Here is a 16,863-nt window from a genome sequence, read left to right on the forward strand (position 1 = left end):
CCTTCGACTGCCATTAAACAATTGTTTTAACATTTTATGTTGAGTAGTCGTCGTTCGGTTATTTGGTCAAAAATGTTAACGATGCATGAAATTTCATGTTGTATGGGGTTTTGTTGTATTTCACACATATTACTACCAGTTTTGTTGTAACATTTATTGTTGTTATTTTAATAATAATATGTAGTGGTTGTTTGACTGTTCTGCTGACTTCTGTTTATGCCAGTTGTTAGTTCTAGCCATTAGTGTTGTAATTTTGCTGGCAATTCTTGTTGTAAAATGGAAACTAGCAGTCACCACGCCGCCATCCATTCTTGCTTAGAACGAAAACAACCACAATTACAACAAAATTATGGTAACACAATAACCTTTTTCGTTTGGTCAAGGATACAAAATTTATTTTTAAAACTAAAATCGTTGGTAGTTTGCTAAATGAGTCGGTAAATTGAAATGTTATCACTTGCCTTTTCAGTGGCAGTTTATTTTGTAAAATGAAAACACATAATTTTAAAATGCCAGAAGCAGAAGGGATGTTGGAAAATAATTTAAATCTTTGGTGTTCTACCTCTTCATGTTCAAGGCCTTGACGTATTTTAAGCCTTTTATGCGTAAATTTTAAGGAATTTAATTATTTCTTTTCAATTTCAATGTCAAAATTTGTCGATGCAGCTAATAAAAATATTTTGACTCATTAAAAAAACTTATCACGTCTATAGTCCTTCAAAAATTCTTTAAAAGATCCACGTCTATAGTCCTTTAAAAATTCTTTAAAAGATCCACGTCTATAGTCCTTTAAAAATTCTTTAAAAGATCCACGTCTATAGTCCTTTAAAAATTCTTTAAAAGATCCACGTCTATAGTCCTTTAAAAATTCTTTAAAAGATCCTAGTCCTTTAAATCTTTAAAAGATCCACGTCTATAGTCCTTTAAAAATTCTTTAAAAGATCCACGTCTATAGTCCTTTAAAAATTCTTTAAAAGATCCACATTTTTAGTCCTTTGAATATCCTTTGAAAATTGTTTAAAAAATCCAAAGCAAATGAAAAGTGACAGCTCTAAGCAACTTGGTTTATTTCGAATAACAAAACCAATAACATTGGCTTCTATGACAACCAAAACCGATAAAATTCTAATTCGAAAATAAAACCAATAACATTGATTTTCATGACACCAAAGCATTTTTTCTTGTCGTTTTTAAAACCAATAGTGACAAAATTGGTTTCTATGACAGCCCTGAATATAGTTCCCTTTTAAAAAATGTTAGATATATTTTTTATTATTTATTTTAGAAGTTCATATTTCAGGTTTTCAGCCCTTTAATTTACCCATTACCAGTACTTTGATTGTACGCATATCCAAAACCAGCTCATTCTCTCAACCACAGGCACCAGCAGTGATATCCATATCAAATTTTTCCAGCTATATTCCTTCTCCCAATATCAAATTTAATACTATTTAGTTCTTCACGTAAAATTATCGTGCACATTTCCAAAACCACCTCCATATTTAAATTTCAGATACCTCAGTATCAAATCTGGGGGTTCCCGGACCTTTATCCAATACAAGAGTTAGTACTATTCGAAACATTGTGTACTACTATTTCCAATACCACCTCCATTTCTTAAGCACAGATATCAACAGGGACATATATATCAAATTATAGTAAGACTTGCCAAAACCATCTCTAAATCACAATCCCATATACCAACAGAGACCTCAATATCAAATTTCGGGATTCCAGCTCTATCTCTCCGCTCAATACCCAATTTCCAATACCAGCTCCATATCTTAGCCACAGGCATCAAAAGAGAGCTCAATATCAAACTTCAGAATTTCTACTCAATTCGTTCATTCAATACCAAATTTAGTACTATTTAGTACTTTACGTACAAACGACGCATTTCCAAACCACAGCCAAATCGCAACACACAGATGCTATTAGTAATTTAAATATCAAAATTCAGAATTTTTTCTCTATTGCTTTAATCATGACAAAATTTTGTACCACTTAGTACTGTTTCAAGTTTAGTACCATTTAGTCACTGTTCCCTCACTTAATTAATGAATTAATTCTCATACAAAATTTAATGTATTTAGCGTTATTCGTTCATATTATACCAAATGGTATAATTTGAGAAGTTTAGTAACATTTTAGAACATTTACTAGATTTAAAGTTCGAATTTCCAATAAACTTTTGGTACATTGACATTACATACATTTGGCACATTACAGTCCAATAGAAATCAAATTTTTAAATTTCAGTATTCCAACTATACCGGTTCTCCCAAAATTTAAACTGCATCAAATTTAGTACCACCATAACTTCGAATTTCCAAAACTACCTAAATATCTCAGTCCTAGAATGCAATAGTAATCTTATTTCTACATTTCAGAATTCTAGCTGTATCGGTTCACCAAAATAGAGTTTGTATCATATTTAGTACCATTTAGTACCAGTACTATTGGTGTACATAAGAATTTCGAAAACTTCTTCCATATCCCAATCCTACACTCTGCCAGTAATGCTAATATCAAATTTCAGGATTCCCGCAGCATCCGTTCTTCCAAATTAAAATTGTACTAAATTTAGTACTGTTTAGTACTTTCGTATATATGAGTACACACTTTGAAAACTACTTCCTTAGATCGACTCTACCTGAGTACATTTTAGTATTTTTCAACCACTTATAGTGCGAATGCAAAAATGCTTTGCTACATCTATCATATACTGACTCCATCAGTGACCCTCATACCAAATTTAAGAGTTCTAGCTCTACTGCTTCCTCGAATAGAAAGGGTTCCATATTTCGAATTTCCAAAAACCTAGCCTTATTTGAACCCTTCGGGCCAAGGGTGACCCTCACCCAAAATTTCAAGATTCTAGCTTCAGCCGTTGATGAATCGTATTACATGAATTACATTACAATGAATTACATTACTCTTTTATTGGTCAATTACTTTACTCTTCGAAAATGTATGTTTCGACGTGTTACACACGGAATGAATAACTTAATATACCCTCCGTCCATTCTTGTCCGTCTGTGGAAATCACTCTAGCTTCCGAACGAAATAAAGTTGGTTGATAATATTTTACTCAAATGTATATAATGTCTGAAGGACTTTTGGTATGGAAAATGGGCCATGTAGGTCCACGTTTTTGTAACGGTACTCATGTAACGGCACTTCCCGATATTCGATATGTTGATGATTTTAGCGACATTATTGCGACCGGAATTGTTTCAAATTTGGTATTTGAAGTTCGTAATGAATACTACAGCCTAAGACAGAAAATTGTCTGTGTGGGTCCACGCCCCCATATAATGGTACCTCCCGACATTCGGTATTTTGATGATTTTTGCGACATTATTCACCAGAATTGTTTTAAATTTGGTATTTGAAGTTCGTACTGAATACTACAGACTATGACAGAAAATTGTCGGTGCATGTCCACGTCTTCGTATAGCCCCCATATAACGATACCTCCCGATATTCGGTATTTTGATGATTTTTGCGACATTATTCACCAGCATTGTTTTAAATTTGGTATTTGAAGTTCGTAATGGATACTACAGCCTAAGACAGAAAATCATCTGTGCATGTCTACGTCTTCGTATAGCCCCCATATAACGGTACCTCCCGATATTCGGTATTTTGATGATTCTAGCGACATTGTTCACCGGAATTGTTTCAAATTTGGTATTTGAAGTTCGTAATGGATACTACAGCCTAAGACAGAAAATCATCTGTGCATGTCTACGTCTTCGTATAGCCCCCATATAACGGTACCTCCCGATATTCGGTATTTTGATGATTCTAGCGACATTGTTCACTGGAATTGTTTCAAATTTAGTATTTAAAGTTCGTACAGCCTATGCCAGAAAATTGTCTGTTCAGGTCCACGTTTTGGTATAGCCCACATATAATGGTACCACCCTATATTCAGTATTTTGTAATGGCTAATGACAAAAATTGCGTATGCAGGCCCACGTCGTCGTATACATAGATTTGGTATTTTTTAGATTTTACCCCTATTTTATTTTTCTTTATTTTATTTATTTTTATTTATTTAATTTATTTATTTTATTATTTATTGTTATTATTTTATTTATTTTTTTTTTTTTTTTTTTGAAAATTCCAAATGGTGGAGGGTATTCAAAGTTCGGCCCGGCCGAATTTACAGCTTTTTGACTTGTTATTAATATAGTTTAGGATATGTATAGAACAACTTACCAGCACTAAAAAATTCTATGACTCTTTCTTTAAATAGCGTTTGAATATCCATCAACAAACTCCATGAAATTATTGATTTCTAATGGTTTTCCCGCTCTTATTTTCCAATTCGTGATGTTTCTTTGCTTAAAAGGGACAAGAATATGTTAGATATTCAATACATTTTCATGCCAACAAGGGAATGGAATAATAAGCCTCATTTTTACAAATATATGAGCCAATCCGTATCATATGTTTTGCAGGAGAGCTCTTCACTTAATTTAGGATATGGGTAAAATAACTCTTCACCTTCAAAGAACTTACCAGTAATTAATTTAATTATCCTTCTTTATCTGTCGCGACAAGATCAATTCGTATTAACCTTTTAAATATCCATCACCATGCAAATCATCCCATGAGATTCTTGATTTTTTAACGGTTCTCTAACAAGCATTATTTATTGTTTTCCAATTCCCGACATTGCTTTGCTTCTTCCATTTTACAGATTAATTCAAAATCAAATAAAATTAAACAAAAAAAAATAATATTTAAAATTAAAAATTTATATTTTCATTTTTTTTTTTTTTTTTCAATTTGTCAAAAAATTAATTTCAAACAAGAATTATTACAAAGACATTAAAATCAAATGGTGTAAAAATGATTTTGAAAAATTAAATTTGAATAGGGGTTTTCCCAGGTGGTAAATCCCCTCCCTATCATACTTTCATTTAAAACCCATAAAACCGCCATTCCATATGCCATCCATTCATTTAGTTTACGAACTATGACAAATTGTCACATTTAATTATGTTCTCCTCAATCTGTCTCTTTCACCCATTTTTGGAACAAATCATTGTCGCCCGTCTTTTTGTGTGTTCATGCCGATGATGCCATGCCGTGACCCAATGGGAGGTCTTGTCGGACTCGTGTTAAGCAGTGTAAAATAAAATTGAAAATGTTCATCAATAAAACAAGAATTTCCATAAACACATTGTAAATGTCGCACACATCTAGCTTGGTATACCGCGGTTTTCTCATCGAGAAAAGACAATGTAAATGAATAATAGCTGTCAAACCTCCTAAAGAGTGCGTTAGTTGCGTGGAAAAATTAACAAGAAAATGCATTGACTAAAAATAACATGCATTCGCACATATTAATATTCCAAAAAAAATGTAAATGCGTGTGTCATATTTACATGGTCATGTTAATATGCAAATGCCGACAACAGGAAGGACATATAAACTGGCCAAGTTGTTGGTTAGACAGGCCATTAAGCTGTTAACAAATTGCATGCTCCATGGATGCATGGAAAAACATGTGTTTTACATTGAAAATGCATTTTCCCATTTGCTGTAAACTTTCTCCTCATGTTGTTAAGCAGTCATTTGCCGGCGAAGAAAATCAGCTGTGTACATATGCGTTTACAGTGCTCGGACATGGGCCAGTCGCGTGCCACTGTTAATTGTGAAAAGACAGCATTTGCTTTACTTAGTAGTGTATATAAACATGTTGCAGAGCAACCATTTGCTACAAACATGTTAAAATGTTGCCAAGTCATTGCCTAGCCATTTACAGAAAAAATATTTAACATTTCGACTGTTAGAGTCCACAAACTGTTGGAATGTTAACAGAGTAGTTTAAAATACAGAAGTTTATTTATTTAAACTCTAAATTTATTGGTATTGAATCTATGTATATTAAAAAGTAGCGAGATAACTAACTCACTGACTTTCAGAGAATCAAGGCCCAGACAAAACGACTGAAGCAGGAATTTTAAAATTTTGCGCGGGGGTCACTTATGTTGCGTAGGGTAAAGGGATAAGGCTGGGTTTTTTGGAAATTCGAACTAAAGGGGTACGAAAAGTACTAAAAATGTAATAGTGGACAAACGGAATGAGGTAGAATTCTGAAATTTAGAATGGTGATGTATGTACTAAAGGGTTTTTAGATATTTGAACTTTAAGTTTATGAAGAATTCTAAAATGATACTAAACTTCTATAATAGTATCATGTAGTACTATGTGAACGAACAAAGCTAAAAACTTTAAATTTGGTATGAGAATCAACGAAAGTGAGTTTGATATATGAAGATGATTTTTGAAATGTTTACTATGTGTGCGAACTGTACTAAATGGCACTAAATTTGGAACAGTTTTGTACTAGGGTACTTGTTGGTGGAAGTTTTGTGATAACGAGGTGGTTTTAGGATTGGGTACTACAATTGCACGAAAAGTACTAAATGGTACTATATTTGGTATTTGGTAAAGAAATAGCTTGAAGTCTAAAATTTTGAATTAGAGTCGCTGTTCTTGTATAGCCTGGACATGTGGAGGTGGTTTCGGAAATGTGTACTATATTCGTTTGAAAAGTACTAAGTGGTACTAAATTTGGTATTGAGTGGAAGGATAGATATAAAATTCTGTAATTTGAAATTTAGATTACTGATGGTATGTGGTAAAATTTTCTATTGGGTCAGCAGATGGTGCTTGCAGTTTGATATTTTGTATTAGGGTCGCTGTTTATGTGTAGACTCGACATAAGGATGTGGTTTTGAATCCACCATTTGGAATGAATTTGGCAATTAAAAAAAATGAAAAGCGTTAATAATTCTGTTAGAATCTTAACAAGTAAAAAAACATTAAGTTCGGCCGGGCCAAACTTTTAATACCCTCCACCTTAGGGTAAAGGAAACATTAGAAGAAATGTGACAAAAACCATTAAAATGCCGAATATCGGAAAGTACCGTTATATGGGGGCTATACCAAATCGTGGACCTACATACAATCGTATATCATAACCTACAAATCCCAATTTTCAGACAAATCCGTGAAGAAATGTGGCAAAAATCATCAAATTACCTAATATCGGGAGGTACCGTTATATGGGGGCTATACCAAAACGTGGACCTATAATTACACGAACTGGGACCCATTATGATCTACAACTACCAATTTTCAGAGAAATTCTTGAAAAAATGTGTCAAAAATCATCAAAATACCGAATATTGGGAGGTACCGTTATATGGGGACTATATCAAAACGTGGACCTATACATACAATGTTTCGTCACACGAACTAGGACCCATTATGACCCACAAATACCAATTTTTAGACAAATCAGTGAAAAAAATGTGGCAAAATCCATCAAAATACCGAATATCGGGAGGTACCGTTATATGGGGGCTATACCAAATCATGGACATGCAATGTCTCGCCACCGGAGCTGGAACCCATTATGACCAACAAATATCAATTTTTAGACAAATCCGTGAAAAAAATGTGGCAAATAAAATTAAAATACCGAATATCGGAAGGTACCGTTATATGGGGACTATACCAGAACGTGGACCGATATATCTCATTTTCAATACCAATCATCCTAGACACAATACAAATTGCTCTGCTAAATTTTCTAGCTCTACGTCAAATAATGTGGGCTGTATCGTGATTTCAACAGACATACAGACAGACGGACAGACAGACAGACGGACATCGTTAAATCGACATAGAATTTTATGCTGATTATGAATATATACACTTTATGGGGTCTACGACGAATATTTAAGGATGTTACAAACGGAATGACATAATTAATATACCTTCCTTTCCAAGGTGGAGGGTATAAAAATACCGAATGTAGCCGTTGTATTAGGATCTATACGACGAAGTGGACTTGCATAGGCAACTTTTGTCATAAACCATTACAATATTCAAATGCGAAACTTGAAGAAAAATTCGGTGAATAATGTAGTTAAAATCATCAAACAAGCGAATGTAGGAAGATACCATTATATGGGGCTATACCAAAACGTGGACCAGCACAGACAATTTTCTGTTATAGACTGTAGTATCCATTACGAACTTCAAATACCAAATTTGAAACGACTCCGGTGAATAATGTCGCTATATTCATTAAAATACCGAATATTGGGAGGTACCGTTATATGATGGCTATACGAAGACGTGAACCTGCACAGACAATTCTCTATCATATGCTGTAGTATCCATTACGAACTTCAAATACGAAATTTGAAACAATTCTGGTAACTAATGTCGCTAAAATCACCAAAATACCGAATATAGGGGTTTACCGTTATATGGGGGCTATACGAAGACGTGGACCTGCACAGAGAATTTTCTGTCATAGGCTGTAGTATCCATTACGAACTTCAAATGCGAAATTTGAAACAATTCTGGTAAATAATGTCACTAAAATCATCAAAACGCCGAATATCGGGGGGTACCGTTATACGGGGGCTATACGAAGACGTGGACCTGCACAGACAATCTCCCGTCATAGGCTGTAGTAACCATAACGAATTTCAAATACCAAATTTGAAAGGACTCCGGTGAATAATGGCAAACTTAAGGTACCCTCCGTACTATGGTAGAGGGAATAAAAAGTGCTAAATTTGGTATTGGGTGATGCTGCAATACTCAATTTTGATATTGATGTCTCTGTTGATATCTGGAATTAAGATATGGTGTTGGTTTTGGTGTTGATTGTGGGTTTTGGTTGAAGGATTAGAGTTGAAACCTTGAATTTTATATTGCGATAACTGTTGGTGTCTGGAATTGAGATATAGAGCACTTCTGCAAATTAGTACTAAAATTGTACTAAAAATACTAAATGTTACTAAATGTTGTAAAGGGTGAAAGAATAGAGCTAAAATCCTGAAATATGGTATATATGACACTGTTGGGGTCTTTAATATTATCGGTCCACTCCTTCTCCTCCCACAAAAATGTCAACATTTCTAATATCCATGAAGCTCATAAAATGCGAAACTAACATCCGACTCCATTCAGACTTGGCACATCTCAATATTTCTATCAACACAAGATCTGTCAGAAGATGGTAGATATCGGGGTCTTTCTGGTACCTCCCCCACATTTGGAGAATCAAAGCGCTCAAAGAAAGCAAACTATGCATCACGCATACAAACATTTTTGCTAACACAAGATCTGTTGTGAAGATGATATATATCTGTAAACCACTTCTGGTACCTCACCCATAAAGGGTCACAATTTTCAAATTCATTTATCCTGTCATAACTTGCGAAACAAGTCAGGGATTCTTTACAACTTGCAATATCTAAATATTTCATTTTACATAATTACAAATAATTCAAATGAATACCTATGTCAAAATGCATCATGTCAATATTTTTTCTTTTAACCCAAAATAAAACACCTTAATCGATTTTTTTAATCAAATACCACAAATACCTAATGATTCCCAGAAGCATATATCACTAAATCTTAATTATAGTTAAAAATAGAGAGCATAAATATTTAGAACGTTTAGATAGCCCCATCACCAATAAAGATGTTTATCAAATCAAGAAAAATAAAATGAAAAACTAAACATTTCTTCAAAAAGACACACCGTTCTTGTCCTTCGTCATTGATTTTTATTAGTTAGCCGGCTTACATTCTGGGAAAACATTAACAGCGTACCTAATGACTTAATTTCCATCGAATGATAACGAAACGTAAAAAGAGAAACCAAATTTAAACTCGAATGTAATCTAAATACCCATCGCCTATCCACGGGCAACTGACTATCTACCTGGTAATGGGAGCTAAATAATTGGTGTCTGCAGCGGTGGCGGTGACGGAGTCCATAATAATTGGCGGCGCTATGTCTATGAAATCGTTTCTAATTACACAGGTCCACAATATTGAGCGTTGTCGAATGCCCCCGAAGTCAAGAGAGATGTTCGATGGTGGTGGCTGACTGGCAAATGCAGAAGATGAGGATGAAAAACAATGTATGGCCTAGATGTTGGCCGGCCTGCCTAACTGCCTGTTTGCCTGTCTATCAGACCTGAACGTAGTATGTATATATGTTAAAGTTGAAACCAATTTACATCGAAAATAAACACATTTTACAAATTGAGATCAAACTCTTTTATTATAATGAAGAGAACAGCACAAAAATAAGCACACACGACAACAATGCGCTCAATTGATGTTCCACACAAGCACAGTGTTTCGAAGCTACAAAAATGTAAGTTAGTTTATTCATCTGTACATAAAAGAGGCTCCCTCCCTTCTTCTCTATGGACAGACGAGGCTTCTCTTCTATGGATACAAGAGGCTTCTCTTCTATGGATAGAAGAGGATTCTCTTCTATGGATAGAAGAGGCTTCTCTTCTATGGATAGAAGAGACTTCACTTCTATGGATAGAAGAGGCTTCTCTTCTATGGATAGAAGAGGCTTCTCTTCTATGGATAGGAGAGGCTTTTCTTCTATGGATAGAAGAGACTTCTCTCCTTCTCTTATCTTCTATAGATAGAAGAGGCTTCTCTTCTATAGATAGAAGAGGCTTCTCTTCTATAGATAGAAGAGGCTTCTCTTCTATAGATAGAAGAGGCTTCTCTTCTATAGATAGAAGAGGCTTCTCTTCTATAGATAGAAGAGGCTTCTCTTCTATAGATAGAAGAGGCTTCTCTTCTATAGATAGAAGAGGCTTCTCTTCTATAGATAGAAGAGGCTTCTCTTCTATAGATAGAAGAGGCTTCTCTTCTATAGATAGAAGAGGCTTCTCTTCTATAGATTGAAGAGGCTTCTCTTCTATAGATAGAAGAGGCTTCTCTTCTATAGTTAGAAGAGGCTTCTCTTCTATAGATAGAAGAGGCTTCTCTTCTATAGATTGAAGAGGCTTCTCTTCTACAGAAGAGTATTTTTATTTTATTTTATTTGTTTTTCTTTGTCCCTCAACACTGTTACCCCCACCTCGCACCAAAAACAATGCAACACTGTGCGACTAGTTAATCGTCCATCTCTATGGCCGAGGTAAATACTTACATTACCCATTAATACGTGAGGTTCACATCTATAATAAACGAGAGGATCTCCATAGCCGGCCAGCGAGGGGATAAACTGTAACCAACTAAAATAACCACACACGTCACAATGAAAATTGCTGATACGGGGAAAAAATAACAAAAAAAGTAGAATCAACCTCAGAAGAAAAACCAGTAAGGAAAGCTCAAAAGTCGGGCGTGGCCGACTATATGATACCCTACACCACTATGCATATTTAGTAGAGCTCTCGTAAAAAGGTTTATACAGGGCATTTCAGAGCTCTATGAGATATTTGGTACAAAATAAAAAAATCTATCTAATTCTATCGTGCATTTTACGAACTATAGCTATCTCTGAACCGGGTTTCTCCAAATTTGACGTATTAGCTTCTACACTGAATTCGGTCTTATGTACGAAAATTCAGGTGATTTGGGCTGATATTGGCCATTTGATGCACAATTAACACGAAATCGGATGAAGATATATATGGGAGGCATATCCAAATCGGAACAGATTTTAATAAAATTAAAGGCAACTATTTTTGGGCTTTATCTGATATCTGGTACCAAATATCATTTCTGTGGAGTGCATATTACGAATGTGAGGAACTTAAAGATCAAATCGGATGAAAGATATATATGGCAGCTATAGCTATATCTGAACCGATTTTTACTAAAATTGGTGTACTTGCTTCTAAGCTGGTTTCGGTCGAATTTGCCAAAATTGATGCTATTACGGCCATTTGTTGGTCAATCACCCGAAATCGGATGAAGATATATATGGGAGCTATATCCAAATCTGAACCGATTTCGATAAAATTTAAAACGGCTATTCCTGTGCTCCATCTAATACCTGGTACCAAATATCATGGTTGTGGAGTGAATATTACGAATGTATGGGACTAAAACTCTAAATCGGATGAAACATATTTATGGTTGCTATATCTATATCTGAACCGATTTTCACTAAATTTGATATACTTGCTTCTAGGCTGAATTTGGTCCGATGTACTAAAATTCAGTCCATTTGGACTTATATCGGCCATTTGGTGCACAATTAACCCCAAATCGGATGAAGATATATATGGGAGCTATATCCAAATCTGAACCGATTTCGATAAAATTACAAACAGCTATTTCTGGGCTGTATCTTATACGAATGTGAGAGGCTAAAACACCAAATCGGATGAAAGATATATATGGGAGCTATAGCTATATCTGAACCGATTTTCTCCAAATTTGATATACTTGCTTCTAGGCCGAACTCGGTTGGGTGTGCCAAAATTCAGGTAATTTGGACTGATAGTGGACATTTGGTGCACATTTTACCCGAAATCGGATGAAGATATATATGGAAGCTATAGCTGTTTCTGAACCGATTTTCTCCAAATTTGTTGTATTTGCTTTAAGGCTAATCTCGGTCACATGTGCCAAAATTCGGGCCATTTGGGCTGATATTGGCCATTTGGTGGTCAATTAACCCGAAATCGGATGAAGATATATATGGGAGCTATATCCAAATCTGAACCGATTTCGATAAAATTTAAAACAGCTATTTCTGTGCTCCATCTAATACCTGGTACCAAATATCACGGTTGTGGAGTGCATAGTAGGAATGTGAGGGACTTAAAGATCAAATCGGATGAAAGATATATATGGGAGCTATAGCTATATCTGAACCGATTTTCTCCAAATTTGATATACTTGCTTCTAGGCCGAATTCGGTTGGGTGTGCCAAAATTCAGGTAATTTGGACTGATAGTGGATATTTGGTGCACATTTAACCCGAAATCGGATGAAGATATATATGGGAGCTATATCTAAATTTGATCCGATTCTCACCAATTTCAATAGGGTTCGTCCTTGGGCCAAAAAAATATTGTTTGGAAAATTTCATCTCAATCGGATAATAAATGCGACCTGCATTTTGTTCACAAGAATACATGGACAGACGGACGGACGGACAGACGGACTGACATGCATAAATCGACTCAGACAGTGATTCTATGAAGGTTCTCAAAAGTAACTATGGGTCTATCTCGTTTCCTTCTCCATGTTACAAACAAATGCACAAAGACATAATACCCTTACCACTATGTGGTGTAGGGTATAAAAACGACAACGAGAAAAAAGCCAAATGGTTAAATGACGGCTATTTAACATGTACCCATCCTGATGAGGTTGATTGCTGTGCACATATGTGTGAGTATGGGTTGGTATCTCAGTTTTCGTCCATGTCCAAGCAAGCGAGATCATTGGATAACGCAACAACACAACCTGTATTTAAACCTGAACGATTGAGTTGCTCATGTTACTGATAATTGGCGTTTATGTCGCCAGCATTTAAACTAAGCGCACACGCTCACATGCACCTGTATGTGAACACTCACACAAACGGGTTGTTATTTTTATATCGTGATAGAATCGAAAGAAGTCTAAAGAGAGTTGCATGTTGCCCAGATGGTTATACGCCAAATGCAGGACAGATTATTTCGGCCCAACCCAAAACCCTAATACCAATTGTAACAATATCATGATTGGATGTGAAAAGTACCATTTTTTGCGATAGACAATCAATTGGTCGGTCAGACGATGAAGATATGGGAAATCCAAAACGAAAAAGTGTTCATTCATTTTTATACACTGATAGAATTTGTGTACACTGCAGGCCTGGTGAGTGGGTGTGTATTGAGATACGAACTTATCATATATCCTGATAGCCTGAATAAAAGATTTATTAAATATAATAAACTAGCTGGCCCGGTCCGCATTGCCAGCCCGTACTTTTAGTCTTTAATGCATATTTTTTTAAGCCTAATAGAACACAGATCTGAATTATGTAAGTGGCTCAATTTTTTTATAAGTAAAATAACTCCATAGTAATTTCTAAATAGAAATAAACATTCATCACAAAAATTATAACCCACCGTCGGTTTTTGATATTTTGAATAGACTGATCTTATTTTTTCAGCCATAGGCTTTAATTGAGTGTTAAAAATCTTTATGATATAGAACATCTATAATAGCCCCATATGGAAACTCAGTTCAATTTTTGGTATTGTAAAGAGCTTAGCAATATTTTCTATTCAAATGAGCTGTAATTTGGGATTTGTATATACAACATTTAGAATACCGTGCTGTGTTGTATTTAGTTTTGTCATAATTAGGGGCAGAATGATTTCAGACCTGCATGGCTGCACGGTTCCGGACCAGCTAGTATTTTTATAAACACAAGATCTGGTGTGAAGGTGGGATATATCGGTCCACTCCTTCTGGTACCTCCCCCACCACCAGTCTCGGCACATATGGCGTATGTGGGACCACTCCTTCTGGCAACTTCCCCACAAAGGGTCAAAATATTGAATAAACAATACAATCCTATAAAGCGAATTGACCATCCAATTCTCTTCAAATTTCACACATTCCAATATTTCTAGTAAAACAATATCTAGGATGACGATAGGACCACTCCTTATGGTACTTCCCAAACAACGAATTAAAATTTGGAATAACCAAAACTTTCAGAAAATGCGAAATAAGCATCCAATTTATTCGAAGCGCCATACATTCTAATGTTTCTACTAACACAACATATATATCCGAATGTTGATCTGCGGTATTTTGACCCATTCCCGGCGAAGCGCTTGCTTGAGGTGATCGACACTTTGATATTTTTTAGGCTTCGACCAAGTCGCTTCTTTACTTTTCGAACTATTTCTGCTGATGTTGCTGTTTTCTTCCGTCCACTGCCTTGACGTCGGGCTACGCTACCAGTAACGGTAACGAGCGATGGTACGAGACACAAAAGATTTATACACATTTAAATGCTGGAGTGCTCTAACGATAGCCACTTGTTTTTTTTTTCAGGCGAATATAAAGAAATCACACTATAACGCTTGAATTCCATCACGAATAACATTTTTTGTGGAAAGTTCTCACCAAAATACTTTTGTAAGCTTGTAAACAATATAATGAGCTGTCACTGGAATAATTTTAACAGCGGTCGGACGAGTGGCTTAGAAATGACAGCAGTCTGAAGTTGGTTGCAGTTTTTTCATCTCACCCTGTATATAGAAGCTCACGTATATTTTCCAAAAATGATCACATATCTTATATAAATCGCAGGAAGTAGCCGATATAGGCCATATATTGCACCTCGTAGTATTCATATCCGACTTAGGTCAGATACAATATTGTTCAATCTTTGCGGAACGTTTATGTATTAGTGAAAATAAAGAAGTTACGTGGGCCGCAAAATCTATGCCTTTGCCGTTCTTCAATGGAAACCAGTGAAGAAAGTCGTAAAGTCAGGCGGGGCCGACTTTATGATACCCTACACCACTTTGCTAATTTGGTGAAGCTGTGCATAACAATAAAAAGTGTTTGTGAGAGAATTCAATCATACGCCTTATGACTATAAGTATAATTTAAAGTTCAAAGGACTAAATATGCCGAAGCATTTGTATCTTTTAAATTCGGACTTGTATTGCCCATTTGGTGCACAACTAATTTGAAATCGGATAAAAATATATGTGGATCCAAATCGGAACCGATCTCGATAAAATTTGGCAAAGATGTTTCCGAGCTGTATTTGATATATTTCCCCAAATACTGTTGTTAAAGAGTGCATATTACGGCTGCGGAGGACAAAAATAATAAATCGGATGAGCAATATATATGGGGGCTATAGCTATATCTGAACCGATTTCGATCGAATTTGGCATACTTATTTTCAGGTCCAATCTGATCGTACGTGCAAAATTCCATACTATTCGGACTGATATTACACGTTTGGTGCACAATAAAAGGCAAATCGGACGAAGATATATATGGGAGCTATATCTAAATTTTGACCGATTATCTCCAATTTCAATAGAGTTCGTCCTTGGGCCAAACAAATAATTTGTGCAAAATTTCATCTGAATAGGGCAATAAATGTGAACTGCACTTTGTTTACAAAAAGACATGGACAGACGGACGGACGGACATGCATAAGTCGAATCAGAATGTGATTCTATGCAGATCATCAAAAGGAACTATGGGTCTATCTCGTTTAATTTTGCCTGTTACAAACAAATGCACAAAAACATAATACCCTGACCACCTTGTGGCGTAGGGTATAATGACCACCTTGTGGTGTAGGGTATAAAAATACATTTTTAAATACACTTCGATTGACAGTAGATTGACAGTCTATAAACAAAAGAGATTTCAAACATAGAGCAACTCGCCTTTCCAAAATGTCTTTAATAGAAAAAAACCGCTTCCAAATAAAATCTCCAGAGGTGATTAGGTATATCAGATACATATTGTTTATACAATTTATACCCCCAGAAATAAATCTTACTGATGTTCCGTAAACTAATGTTTGTTGATATTTGATACGTCATTAAATTACGATAAATGGGGTTTGAGTTAATACTTTTTCCGGTGCAATGCTTTAAAAAAATGCCGAGTTGTTTAGGTAGTTTTCCCACAAAATGTTGTTCAACACTTTAGCTAGAAAAATTCAAATTAAAATTGGACTTGATTTATATTTTTGTAAGTCGATCTTAATACTATCAACTACATATGGAGGCTTGATAGTGTATTTTAACACTTTTTAACCGATTTCGGTTGTATAAGGGTTATAAATAATTAGAATATCGATGTAAATGTACAGCTGAATCGCCCAGTATCATCACCTTTATTTAAACTACAAAGACAAAAAAATAATATCAACTAAATTCAAACAACATCCAATGAAAAAAAAAAACTCTTAAAACGCAAAACAAAAAACCCAACAAAAACAAACTCTCATCCAGAAAACCAATACCGAGCATCAGGTTGATGGTAACAACAATT

Source organism: Musca domestica, unplaced genomic scaffold (genome assembly GCF_030504385.1).
Source record: "Musca domestica strain aabys unplaced genomic scaffold, Musca_domestica.polishedcontigs.V.1.1 44, whole genome shotgun sequence".
NCBI lineage: Eukaryota > Metazoa > Arthropoda > Insecta > Diptera > Muscidae > Musca > Musca domestica.